Here is a 13,397-nt window from a genome sequence, read left to right on the forward strand (position 1 = left end):
GTTTCTACAACGCTTATCCATAAGCGTTGTAGAAACACCAAGTTTCTACAACGCTTGTCATAAGCGTTGTAGAATCACTAGTTTCTACAACGCTTGTCATAAGCGTTGTAGAAAGTGGGTTGTATAATCCAACATTTGTAGTAGTGGTGACTTGTTAGCTCCTCATCAATACATTGTTTCTAACTTATTCACAAGCGACAAAGGAGTTGAGGCAATAACAGCTAGAAGGGTAAAATGGTAATTTTGTAAATCCCGATTAGCTGATGATATTCATGAAGGGTAAACATAGATAATATTCGGTGGATCCACTCATCACAATTTAGTTGAATTCTTGAGTAGAAAATAAATTCATTTGAACCGTGAGATTCTCAGTGTCAACTCTTTAGTGGAGTCAGTTGACATTAAGCTAAACTTGGAAAAGATGTGTGAACTTTTGAGTCCAAGTATGTGTAGGAATTGATCTAGGGTTAAGAAAAGATTTAACGCTTCGAGCAAGCGGCGGAATTTAAAAAATTTATTTTAAACAAGTAAAACGATTTTACTAACCTAGACAAAGAGCAAGTACATATAAATAAAACTATAAATGAGCATTATATGTTTACTAACCTTTGATAAGCTTGAACATTGGGAGGCCTTAGGAAGGTTGAAACGTTCGTCTCCCCGTAGCACGTCTCTCTTCGTTCCTCGGGAACTTGAGCAACCACGAAAGTTTCTATCACAAGAATCACTCGAGAAAAAAGGAACTAGTGTGTGGGCACTTTTAAACACGACGAGTCAAGAACAAGTCTCAAAGTCGAAAAGCTAAAACACTTGGTCAAATGTGGACCTAGGTGCCAAAACAAAAATGAAAGAAAACTTAGAGAGAGAGAAAGAGGGAATGGGCGGCCACAAGTTCTAGAGAGATAGAGTCTCTTAATCTTTAACTTATGTGAAATGAGAAAACAATGATAATAAGGCCTGTATTTATAGGGGAGCGATTACCTTCATAAAGGTAGTTTCCTCTTCTATAGAATATCACATATTCATGAGAAAATATTGCCTCCTTCTCACTTATGTCACACGGCCAAGACTTGCCGAGCAAGTCCTTTGATTTGTTTCCTCTTTTATCTTGCTCTCTCCTTGTTTGTTTGGCCGAATTCCCTTCTTTCCTCATAGAGGAAATTAGTTTCCTCTTTTTCTTTTGGCAAGTATCTTGATACATCAATGCATAAAATAATCTCTCTTTTTTCTTTGGGTTGGATGGCCATGTAGGCCTTCTAGAAGGTGTTTCTAGATTTTTCTTCACTTGTTCATGACAACATAAGAAAAGACCCATTAAGAATTTTCAAGTAAAATTCTATGAAATGAAATTAATCCTCAAGGCCCAATTAATTTGTTATGGCTGAGTGTAGGGATGGAAATTTCATGTTCGTGTCGTAATCGTGTCGTGTTAATCGTGTTTGCATAAATAATTGCTAGAACCAAATCCGACCATTTATTAATCGTGTTTGAAATCTAGATCCAAATCCGACCGTTTATTTTTTTTACAGATCCATAACCGTTTAAATTAAACCGTTTAATAATCGTGTTAAATGGGTATTTAATCGTGTTTTAACCGTGTTTAGACATTCGGACTCAATTAATTGCGATATAATTATCAAAGACAAAATATTCATAAGATAAGAATTGTCGTCTTTCTTTTTGCACTAACTTCCGATACATCGACATTGAGTCACGTGACTAACTAATACTTTTGTTTTTCCTTTATTCTTTTCTTTATTTTTTCACACACAAAAATTTGGCAAAATATAAAAATAAAATAAAAAAAGGAGGGAAAATAATGATGGGTAAAAGTAAACAAAATATTAAACTGAAATTTTATGGAGAATATGGAGGGAATGTTATGGAGGGATATCAAATCTAAATATTAGTCTAATTATTTATAATTTCATGAAATAATAATAGAAATTTATAATTATATGAATGTTTTATTTGGATAAAAATTAGATATTGAATTTGAAAAAAAATGGCGGTAATAAGTCATTTTACTATAATTGAAATCAAATAAAATTGAATAGGATACAAATAAAATTGAATACGATACGTTATTATGAGACTATAGTTATTGTGATAGTCAAATTGAAATTGTGATTGTTCGATATGAATTGAATTAAATTGAAATAAAATAATATTGAATATGATACGTTATTATGAGACTATAGTTATTGTGATTGTGAGTTGAATTGAATTGAAATCAAATAAATTGAATATGATACGTTATTGTGAGATGATAGTTATTGTGATTGTGAATTGAATTGAATTAAAATAAAATAAAATTGAATATGGTACGTTATTATGAGATGATAGTTATTGTGATTGTTAATTGTCAATTGTGATTGTTCGATATGAATTGAATTGAAGTAAAACAAAATTTGAATATGATACGTTATTATGAGACTATAGTTATTGTGACTGTCAATTTTAAATTGTGATTTTTCAATATGAATTTAATTGAATTGAAATAAAACAAAATTGAATATGATATGTTATTATGATATGATAGTTATTGAATTGAATTAAAATCAAATAAAATTGAATATGATATATTATTATAATATGATAGTTATTGTGATTGTGAATTGAATTGAATTAAAATCAAATAAAATTGAATATGATACGTTATGATGAGATGATAGTTATTGTGATTGTGAATTGTAATTGTCCGATATGAATTGAAATAAAACAAATTTAAATATGATACGTTATTATGAGACTATAGTTATTGTGGCTGTCAATTTTAAATTGTAATTTTTCAATATGAATTGAATTGAAATCCAATAAAATTTAATATGATACATTATTATAAGATGACAGTTATTGTGATTGTGAATTGAAATTATTCGATATGAATTGAATTGAAATAATATAAAATTGAATATGATACGTTATTATGATATAATAGTTATTGTGATTGTCAATTTTAAATTGTGATTTTTCAATATGAATTGAATTGAATTGATATTCAATAAAATTGAATATGATACATTATTATGAAACTATTGTTATTGTGATTGTGAATCGTGATTGTTTGATATGAATTGAATTAAAATTGAAATAAAATAAAATTGAATTTAATATCTTATCATGATACTATAGTAATTGTGATCGTTCGATATGAATTGTGATTCTTATTGCTCCGGTTAAGTCAATTGGTATATTATTGACTATATGTTATCTTACGTGAATTGATATTTATATACGAATATATTTTATTTTATTACATCATATTTTCTAATATCAATTTTATGTTTATAATTATAATTATATATATATAATTATAAATTTATAATTTTACATATATAATATTAATCGTGTTTAAATGGATCGTAATCGTGCTATTATTCGTAATCGTGTTAATTGGATCATATCCGTGCGGGTCGTAATCGTGTTTCGTGTCGACCATTTAATAATCGTGTTAATCGGCTTTTTATCGTGTTACCGTAATCGTGTCGTTTTAAACCATTATTTAATCGTGTTAGCGTGTTCGATCCAATTAAGAACCGATCCATTTATTGAGATCCAAATCCGCTTTAAATCGTGTCGTAACCGTTTCGTGTTTCGTGTCCGGACCAAATTGAGTGATAATATGTCATCATATGACAATGTCAAAAAAATTTATTGACATTCAAGGATAAAATTACCCTTTAGACAGTTTTCGTAAAACTTGTCTCGTTTCTTGTTTTGACTTAGCTTCTAGTTTAACTATTCTTACTCGATATGATTTGTGATAGTGACCTCATGAATCCAAATGAACAAAGCTTGAGCTAAAATACTTGGATCAAAAGTTATCAAACCTTTTCCAAGTTTTAGCTTAATTTCAACTGACTCCACTAAAGAGTTGACACTGAGAATCTCTCGGTTCAAATGAATTTATTTTCTACTCAAGAATTACACTTAATTGTGATGAGTGGATCCACTGAATATTATCTATGTTTACCCTTCATGAATATCATCAGCTAGTCGTGATTTACAAACTTATATGAACCTCGGCTGACTAAGCTCCGAGACTCGATATGCCAATAGCACAGCGACATATCGTCTACAATTTAGGAACGAAGGTGGATCGATTGACGCTACGGACAGATGCGAATGGCCGCCTGATGAGTCCGTCTTGAATTCTTACACGCACCGCTTTGTAAGAATCTCGAATAGTTCTAAACGAACCAAAGAGAGAATGACAATCGTCACAGAAAGTGTTTAACTCGAAATCAAATTGTGTCTCCTTCATTCAACCTAAAGGCTTAATTTATAGAGTTTTACAAAGACAAATTCGTAGCTCCATGGGCCCCATAACCTAATAAGCCCATATAGCCTTATTTAAGTACTAATAGACATAAAAACAAAGGCCCAACCCAATACAAACAAAGATGGGTTTTTAAATAACATGTCTTGGCCCAAAAATACAAACTGAAATAGCAACATGTGAGTAATCCGTCTAATTCAATTCGGCCCAAATAACATTCTTCATTGGTGTTTCTTGGCTTCCTTGAAGTCTATCCTTTACGAGCTTGTCCCCTTCTTCATCTTGGAGCTTGATGATCAGATTGTTAAGCTCCTCCTTGAATCTCCTCGCTCGAGCCCTCGTCTCGGGTCCTTCCGGCACTTGGTATTTTGCTTGCGGCTCCTTTTGGGACATGTCCTCATCATTCCCCTCGTCTTGAAAAGGATTTGCCCTCAAATCATGATCTGCATCAAAAGGAGATAAGTCAGTCACATTGAATGTAGCACTAACATTATACTCACCTGGAAGATCCAATTTGTAGGCATTATCGTTGATCCTCTGGATAACTTGGAATGGTCCATCGCCACGCGGCTGTAGTTTGGACTTGCGTTGCTCCGGAAAAAGCTCCTTGCGCATATGTAGCCAGACCCGATCACCGAGTTCGAAAATCACTCTCTTGCGGCCCTTGTTGGCTTGCTGTGCATACTGCTCCGTCCTCCGCTCATTGTTGAGTCGTGCCCTCTCGTGAAGCTGCTTAACAAGCTTTTCTTTCTGTTCATCATCTAAATTCACATGCTCAAACATAGGAATATGAGATAAATCCAATGGCGTTAGCGGGTTAAAACCATAGACAATCTCAAAGGGTGAGAACTTAGTAGATGAATGAATAGCGCGGTTATAAGCAAACTCAACATGTGGTATACAATCTTCCCAAGTTTTGATATTCTTCTTAATTATTGCCCTCAACAAAGTCGACAAGGTCCTATTAACTACTTCGGTCTGATCGTCAGTTTGGGGGTGACACGTAGTCGAAAACAACAACCTAGTACCCAACTTACCCCATAAGGTCATCCAAAAGTAACTTAAGAACTTGGTATCCCTATCCGAGACAATCGTCCTAGGCATGCCATGCAACCTAACAATTTCTCGAAAGAACAAATCAGCAACATTAGAAGCATCATCGGTTTTGTGACAAGGAATAAAATGTGCCATCTTTGAAAACCTATCAACCACTACAAAAACAGAATCATGACCTCTCTTATCCTAGGCAAACCTAACACAAAATCCATAGATATATCTACCCAAGGTGAGCTAGGAATAGGCCTTTGTGTGTACATACCGTGTGATTGAACTTTCGACTTAGCTTTCCTACATGTGACACAATTACCACAAATCCTCTCAACATCACGTTTCATGCAAGGCCAATAAAAGTGTTCTTGGATCACTCCTAGAGTTTTAGCTATTCCAAAATGTCCCATAAGGCCTCCACCATGAGCTTCCCTAACTAACAACTCCCGAAGAGAACAACTACGCACACAAAGTCTACCAAGCCTGAACAAAAATCCATCATGCCTAAAGTAATCTCCCGACGCCATCTTCTCACACTTCGTGAATATCTCACTAAACTCTCGGTGTTCTAGATATAAATCTTTGATATGTTCAAAACCAAGTAGTTTAGCATCTAAAGTGGAAAGTAAAACATACCTTCGAGAAAGGACGTCAGCTACCACATTCTCCTTACCTTGTTTGTATTTGATGACATATGGAAATGGCTCGATAAACTCCATCCATTGCGCATGCCGTTTGTTGAGCTTTTTCTGTCCCTTCAAGTACTTGAGTGAATCATGGTCGGTGTGGACCACAAACTCTCTTGGCAAAAGGTAGTGTTGCCAAGTCTCTAAAGCTCGAATCAATGCAAACATCTCCTTGTTATAAGTGGGGTAGTTAAGGGTGGCCCCACTCAACTTTTCGCTAAAATACGCAATCGGTATGACGCCACACCAAGATACTCAAGATGATCACTTAAGAATCAAGATGATAAGTCAAGTTGCTGAACGCCACAAGAAAACTTGATAAGTTCAAAAAGTCTTTTCAAGATCAAGAAAGACACAAACTCACATATATTTCATTCAAAGGGGATTGTATCTGATTGCATTCTCCTAAACACTTATTTATAGCCTTGGAGAGGCTTTACAATCAGCCAACTTAATGGAGAGGCCCACTAGGCAAACTTAATGGACCAGTTGAAAGTTTTCTTTTAGTCATCTCAGGTCCACTTGTATCCATTTGAGCTCCTTGATCACTTGCATCCACTTTAGCTCCTCGATTCTCATTATTCTCCCCCTCTTGAAAACGATTTGTCCTCAAATCATCACCTACATCAAAATATGATAGATCAGAAAAATTAAAGCTTGCACTAACACCATACTCACCAGGTAAGTCAAGCTTGTAGGCATAGTCATTGATGCGCTCCAGAACCTGGAATGGTCCGTCACCCCTTGGAAGTAATTTGGAACGCCTTTGCCCCGAGAATCGCTCCTTTCTCATGTGCAACCAAACCCAATCCCCTGGCTCAAAAATCACTTTCTTGCGACTCTTGTTGGCATTCTTTGCGTATTGCTCAGTCCGTCGCTCTATGTTTTGCCTTGTCTTCTCATGAATCTGTTTCACAAGATCTGCCTTCTTTTTTCCCATCTAAGTTAACTTGCTCACCAATAGGCAAAGGAATCAAATCCAAAGGTGTTATTGGATTAAAACCATAAAAAATTTCAAAAGGAGAGAACTTAGTTGCAAAGTGAACACTACGATTATATGCAAATTCAACATGTGGCAAACAATCTTCCCAAGCTTTCAGGTTCTTTTGAATAATAGCACGCAACAAAGTGGACAATGATCTATTTACCACTTCAGTTTCCCCATCGGTTTGTGGATGACAAGTAGTAGAAAACAATAGTTTTGTTCCCAACTTTCCCCACAACGTTTTCCAAAAATAGCTCAAGAATTTCGCATCTCTATCTGAAACAATTGTGCGAGGCATGCCATGCAACCTAACAATCTCTTTGAAAAACAGGTCAGCAATGTTTGATGCGTTATCAGTTTTGTGACATGCAATAAAATGTGCCATTTTAGAAAAATCGATCAACGACCACAAAAACAGAATCTCTCCCCCTCTTAGTCCGTGGTAATCCCAAAACGAAGTCCATTGAAATATCAACCCAAGGTGCACTAGGAATCGGAGGTGGTGTATACAAACCATGTGGTTGTTGTTTAGACTTGGCCTGTTTACAAGTTATGCATCGCTCACAAATCTTTTCAACATCTCGTTTCAATGGGGCCAATAGAAATGTTCATGCAACACACCCAACGTCTTAGCTACACCAAAATGACCCATCAAACCACCAGAATGTGCTTCTCTAACAAGTAGTTCACGTAATGAAGAATGAGGAATGCATAATTTATTTTCACGAAATAGAAAACCTTCATGAATAAAAATTTTTCCATTCGCCCCACTAGAACAACATTCAAAAGCTGCCCCAAAATCAGAATCAGAAGCATACAATTCCTTAATGTACTCAAATCCAAGCAACTTAGAATCTAGAGTAGAGAGTAGAACGTACCTGCGAGATAATGCATCTGCCACAACATTCTCCTTACCTTGCTTATATTTTATCACATATGGAAATGTTTCAATGAACTCCACCCATTTCGCATGTCGTCTATTCAGTTTGTGTTCTCCCTTCAAATGCTTCAACGACTCATGATCCGTATGTATCACAAATTCTTTAGGCTTTGATAGTGCTGCCAATTTTCCAAAGTCCTCACCAATGCATATAATTCCTTGTCATAAGTAGGATAGTTTAGGGCTGCCCCACTCAACTTTTCACTAAAATACGCAATTGGTCTTCCTTCTTGCATCAAAACTCCACCAATTCCTAAACCTGAAGCATCACACTCAATTTCAAACGTTTTAGTGAAGTTAGGCAAAATAAGCAAAGGAGCATTAGTTAATTTTTTCTTGATCAGTCTGAATGCCTTTTCTTGCTCAGCTCCCCATTTAAATGAGATGTTCTTCTTGATGACTTCGGTTAGCGGAGCTACAAGGCTACTAAAGTCTCGAACAAATCGTCGATAAAAACTAGCCAAACCGTGAAAACTTCTTACCTGACTTACCGAAGTAGGCGTTGGCCAATCGTGAATTGCCTTCACCTTTTCCTCATCAACTTCAATCCCTTTAGCACTTACAACAAAACCAAGAAACACAAGCTTATCCTTGCAAAATGTACATTACTTAAGATTTCCAAATAAGCTTTCTTTCCTCAAAACTTCCAAAACCAATTTTAGATGTGCAACATGATCCTCAAGGTTTTTGCTATAAATCAGAATATCATCAAAGTAGACAACAACAAAATGTCCAAGGAAAGCACGTAAAACATGGTTCATAAGTCTCATGAATGTACTTGGGGCATTGGTTAACCCAAAAGGCATAACTAACCATTCATACAATCCATATTTTGTCTTAAATGCAGTTTTCCACTCATCTCCTTCTTTCATTCGAATCTGATGATATCCACTCTCAAGATCAACTTTAGAAAACACACACGATCCATGCAATTCATCTAGCATATCATCTAAACAAGGAATATGATGTCGATACTTTACCGTGATGTTATTGATGGCTCGACAATCAACATACATTCTCCATGTCCCATCCTTCTTCGGCACTAGAATCACCGGAACAGCACACGGACTCATGCTTTCTCTCACATGTCCCTTCTCCATTAGCTCGCTAACTTGCCGCTCAAGTTCCTTAGTCTCCTCCGGATTACTTCTATAGGCTAGTCGATTCGGAATTGTGGAGCCAGGAACAAATTCGATTTGATGTTCGATCCCTCGAATAGGTGGTAAACCAGGAGGTACCTCTTCCGGAAACACATCTACAAATTCCTGCAAAAGAGAGACAACATTGCTCGGCAAAGATCAGGCAAGATTATCAGTACATAAAAAGGCCTCCTTGTACATGAGTACTATAAGGGGCTGATGGGTGAATAATACTCTCTTGATCTCACTTTTTTTTGCCATGAGACTAAAATTTTCACTCATGTTTCTCTCTTTCTTTTCAAATTCCTTTTTTTCATCTTTTTTTCTTTCTTTTTCTCTTTCTTTTTCTTTTTCTTTTTCTTTTTCTCTCTCTTTCTTTTTCTTTTTCTTTTTCTTTTTGTAATTTCAATTGATCAGCAAGAACTTGATTGGGACTTAATGGTACAAGTGTAACAGGTTGCTCTTTAAGAGTAAAAGAGTACCGATTGGTGAAACCATCATGCGAGACCCTCCTATCAAATTGCCATGGCCTCCCCAAAAGCATGTGACAAGCTTCCATCGGTACCACATCACAAAGAACCTGATCTTCATACATGCCATTCAAAAATGCCACAAGAACTTGTTTTGTCACCTTGATGTTTCCACTATCATTAAGCCATTGAAGACAGTAGGGTCGTGGATGCTTCAAGGTAGGCAGCGCCAATTTCTCAACAAGTTCAATGCTCGCGACATTCGTGCAACTCCATCCATCAATAATCACACTACACACCTTCTAGTTCACAAAGCATCGAGTATGAAACAAATTATCGCGCTGATTATTTTCTTCTTTCTTCAATTGCGCACTAAGAGCTCTCCTCGCGACTAATAGTTCTCCATCGACTGGGTATTCACCATCGCTGCAATCCTCAAGAGGTGGCATGTCCTCATCTACTTCATCTTCCTCGTCCTCCGACTCAAGCTGACCTTGTGCGTTTATCACCATAACCCTCTTGTTTGGGCACTCGTTGGCTATATGTCCTGATCCTCTACATTTGAAACACTTTATATCACGCGTTTTAGTAGAATTAGCCTCTTTGTTACCCTGAGTAGCCCCTAGTTGTTGTTTGACGTTCTTGGAAGTGTCAAATTTAGGCTTGCTTGCTTGAAATTCATCTCGTCTAGGGGCTGCCCTCCACGGATTTGCTGAATGGTTACTTGGTCCTCTCCTAGCCATGTTCCTTCGCTTTAGTTGCTGCTTCGCTTTGACGGCTTGGTGCACCATATCGGTCAACTCCACGTGATGTTGCATCTCCACGACATCCGATATCTCACGATTTAGTCCATGCAAGAATCAGGCCATCGTTGTTTCTCTGTCCTCCACCACGTTTGCTCTTATCATTGCTACCTCCATCTCCTTGAAATACTCATCTACACTCTTTATTCCTTGAGTTAGACGCTGCAATTTGTTGTACAACTCCCGATGGTAATAACTTGGAATGAATCGCCGCCTCATGTTGACTTTCATCTCCTCCCATGTCTCCACCGTGCGCTCTCCATTTCTCCTCCTTTCTTTCAACAACTGATCCCACCATATTATGGCATAATCAGTGAACTCAATCGCTGCGAGCTTCACCTTCTTCATCTCCGAGTAGTTCTGACACTCGAAAACCATCTCTATCTTTTGCTCCCCTCCAAATAGACTTCAGGTTCATTTCTCCCCTGAAAATATGGTATGGACACCTTTATACTCCCCAAATCATCATCCCTTCCAGGCCTTCCCCTCCTAGCTTCTCTATTCCCATTACCACGCCCAAACCTGCCCCGGTTGTGTTGACGCTCTTCTACACCATCTTCAGCAGCCTCATCTTCAACACCTTCCGATACATCACCCTCTTCTTCAGCTCTTTGTGCTCGTCTATTGGGAACATTTGGTGCATGATTTGCTGCCATCCCTTCTATTCCATCAATCCTCGCATTTAGTTGCTCAAACTTCTCCGTCATCAACGCCACGAATGCCTCCATTTGAAGATTTCGATTAAGTGGTGGTTGCACGTATCTCCGACGATCAGATTCGTTTCCTGACATTTAAAATATATTTTTTAATTAAAAAAAACGTATCTGTTAGAGGACCTCACAAACACTCGCTCACGTGTTTCTCTCGATAATGTATCCGCTCAACACTCTTGTTTAGAATAAAATGGCTTTTACCCTCAAATAACCTCACACTCTTGCCTTTTTCCACTCTAGTGTTTTCTTTTGTTCTTAATCAAACTAAGTAAACAACAAGTGTTTCGAGTAGCAATTCAATGTGTGAAACAACTCAACAAACCACGAGACTCAAAAGCAAAGGATAAAATATGAGATAAACAACCCAAACTAAGTATACTAAAATGGTCAATTACCAATTCTTGAATCATACCATAAACAAACGTACTACTAAGAGATCTTTTTTCATTTGGCTTTTTTTTTTGTTTTTTTTTTTTGGTTTTTTTTTCTTCCTCTTTTTTTTTTTGCCTTTTTTTTAAATTATAATGATAAGAAAACAAAGAAAACTGAAAGTTGTGGGAAAAAAATGGGGAAAACCTACTTTTTTGTGTTTTTTTTTTTTTTTTTTTTTTTTACTTTAAATGACACAAACGAAATTAAAATCAAGGATATACAAAATTTTCCTTAGAACCCAAGCTCTGATACCAAATGATATGATCCTTACCAACAAATGTGATAAGACCCAATAACAAAGATTGGAAAAAGACCCCAAGATCTGCAAAGGACTAGAATGTTGAGACTTGACCCAATATCTAGAGAGATAAGAACCAAGCCTACAATATATATGACGCCATACCAAGATATTCAAGATGAACACTCAAGAATCAAGATGATAAGTCAAGTTGCTGAACGCCACAAGAAAACTTAATAAGTTCAAAAAGTCTTTTCAAGAACAAGAAAGACACAAACTCACATATATTTCATTCAAAGGGGATTGTCTCTGATTACATTCTCCTAAACACTTATTTATAGCCTTGGAGAGGCTTTACAATCAGCCAAAAACGTTTTACTCCAACAGCTCTAAAAACAACATTTAAGACACTAGTAATAAAAGCTGAAATCTAAATGCAAATAACTCTTAGCCCTTACAACTTTGAAACTGAAAGTCTTTGACATAAAAACACACAAAACAACACACTAAATGGGTATAAACACCCCAAATTCGTCCAACTATTCTGAGTGGTTACAAAAATAACTCCCAAAAGAGTGAACAGCCTTATTTATTGTTAAAAATGTGGATCCAATGCCTAAAAATGACCTAGGCATTCTGATTAGTCTTGTAGAACCTTAATCATTGTAATTAGGCTCTCTTGCTTTTGATTTACCTCAACTTTGGGCCCAAATGAGCTAACTTGTTGAATCGGCCCATTTGGAGCCTCTTTGAATTGTTTGGCCTTAAACCTTGTGAGAGGCCCACTAGGCAAACTTAATGGACCACTTGAAAGTTTTCTTTTAGTCATCTCAGGTCCACTTGTATCCATTTGAGCTCCTTGATCACTTGCATCCACTTTAGCTCCTCGATTCTCATCAATTATGGCGTACTCATATTGTCTTGGCTCTCTAGGGAGCTTGCCAATAATGTCCACGCCCCATTTAGCAAAGGGCCGCGGGACAATGATACTGCTTAGTGGGGTTGGCGGTTGCCTCGGGATCTCAGAGAAGCGTTGGCACTTGTCGCAGCGCCTTGCCCACTCACAAGCATATCTTTTCATGGTAGGCCAGAAATAACCTTGCTTAAGCGCTTTGAGCGTGAGGGAAATTCCAGCGGCGTGGTTCCCACAGATGCCCTCGTGTATTTCACGGAGGGACTTGGTCGACTCGACGCTATTGAGGCATCGGAGCAGCGGCGTTGAGTAACCGTGCTTTTAGAGTATGTCATCTCGAAGTGTGTACTTGGACACTAAGACTCTCAGCTTATCGGCTTCTTTGCGGTCTTCGGGAAGTTTCCCTCTTCGCAGAAACTCGATAATTGGGTCCATCCAAGTAGGCTGAGACTCGACTTCTATGGTCCCGACTTCGTCTCGGGAGATGGATGGCCGTGGGAGAAATTTGATGGGTACGGTCCCCAATCCGTCTTCGTCGATGCCAGATCCAAGGTGAGCAAGTGCGTCAGCCTCTGATTTTTGCTCTCTCGGGATTTGGTGAATCTCGAACCAAGAGAAGGCATCGAGTTTGGCGTTTTTCGTAGCCAAATATGCAACCATATTATGTTCCTTGGCCGTATAATCTCCTTTAACCTGGTTTACGATCAACTGCGAGTCGCAGTGTATTCGCAGGTTTTTTGAGCCGAGCT

General features: G+C 37.3%; 1 pseudogene; it reads right to left on the reverse strand.

The window, feature by feature from the left end:
* Nucleotides 1-6,466: 6,466 nt before the first annotated feature.
* LOC149407867 (uncharacterized) lies at nucleotides 6,467-11,080 on the reverse strand (annotated as a pseudogene).
* Between the last annotated feature and the right edge of the window lie 2,317 nt (nucleotides 11,081-13,397).

The sequence above is a fragment of the Urtica dioica genome, chromosome 1, assembly GCF_054948205.1.
Source record: "Urtica dioica subsp. dioica isolate 48M chromosome 1, U.dioica_male_clone48M_v1_H2, whole genome shotgun sequence".
Taxonomy (NCBI): Eukaryota; Viridiplantae; Streptophyta; class Magnoliopsida; order Rosales; family Urticaceae; genus Urtica; species Urtica dioica.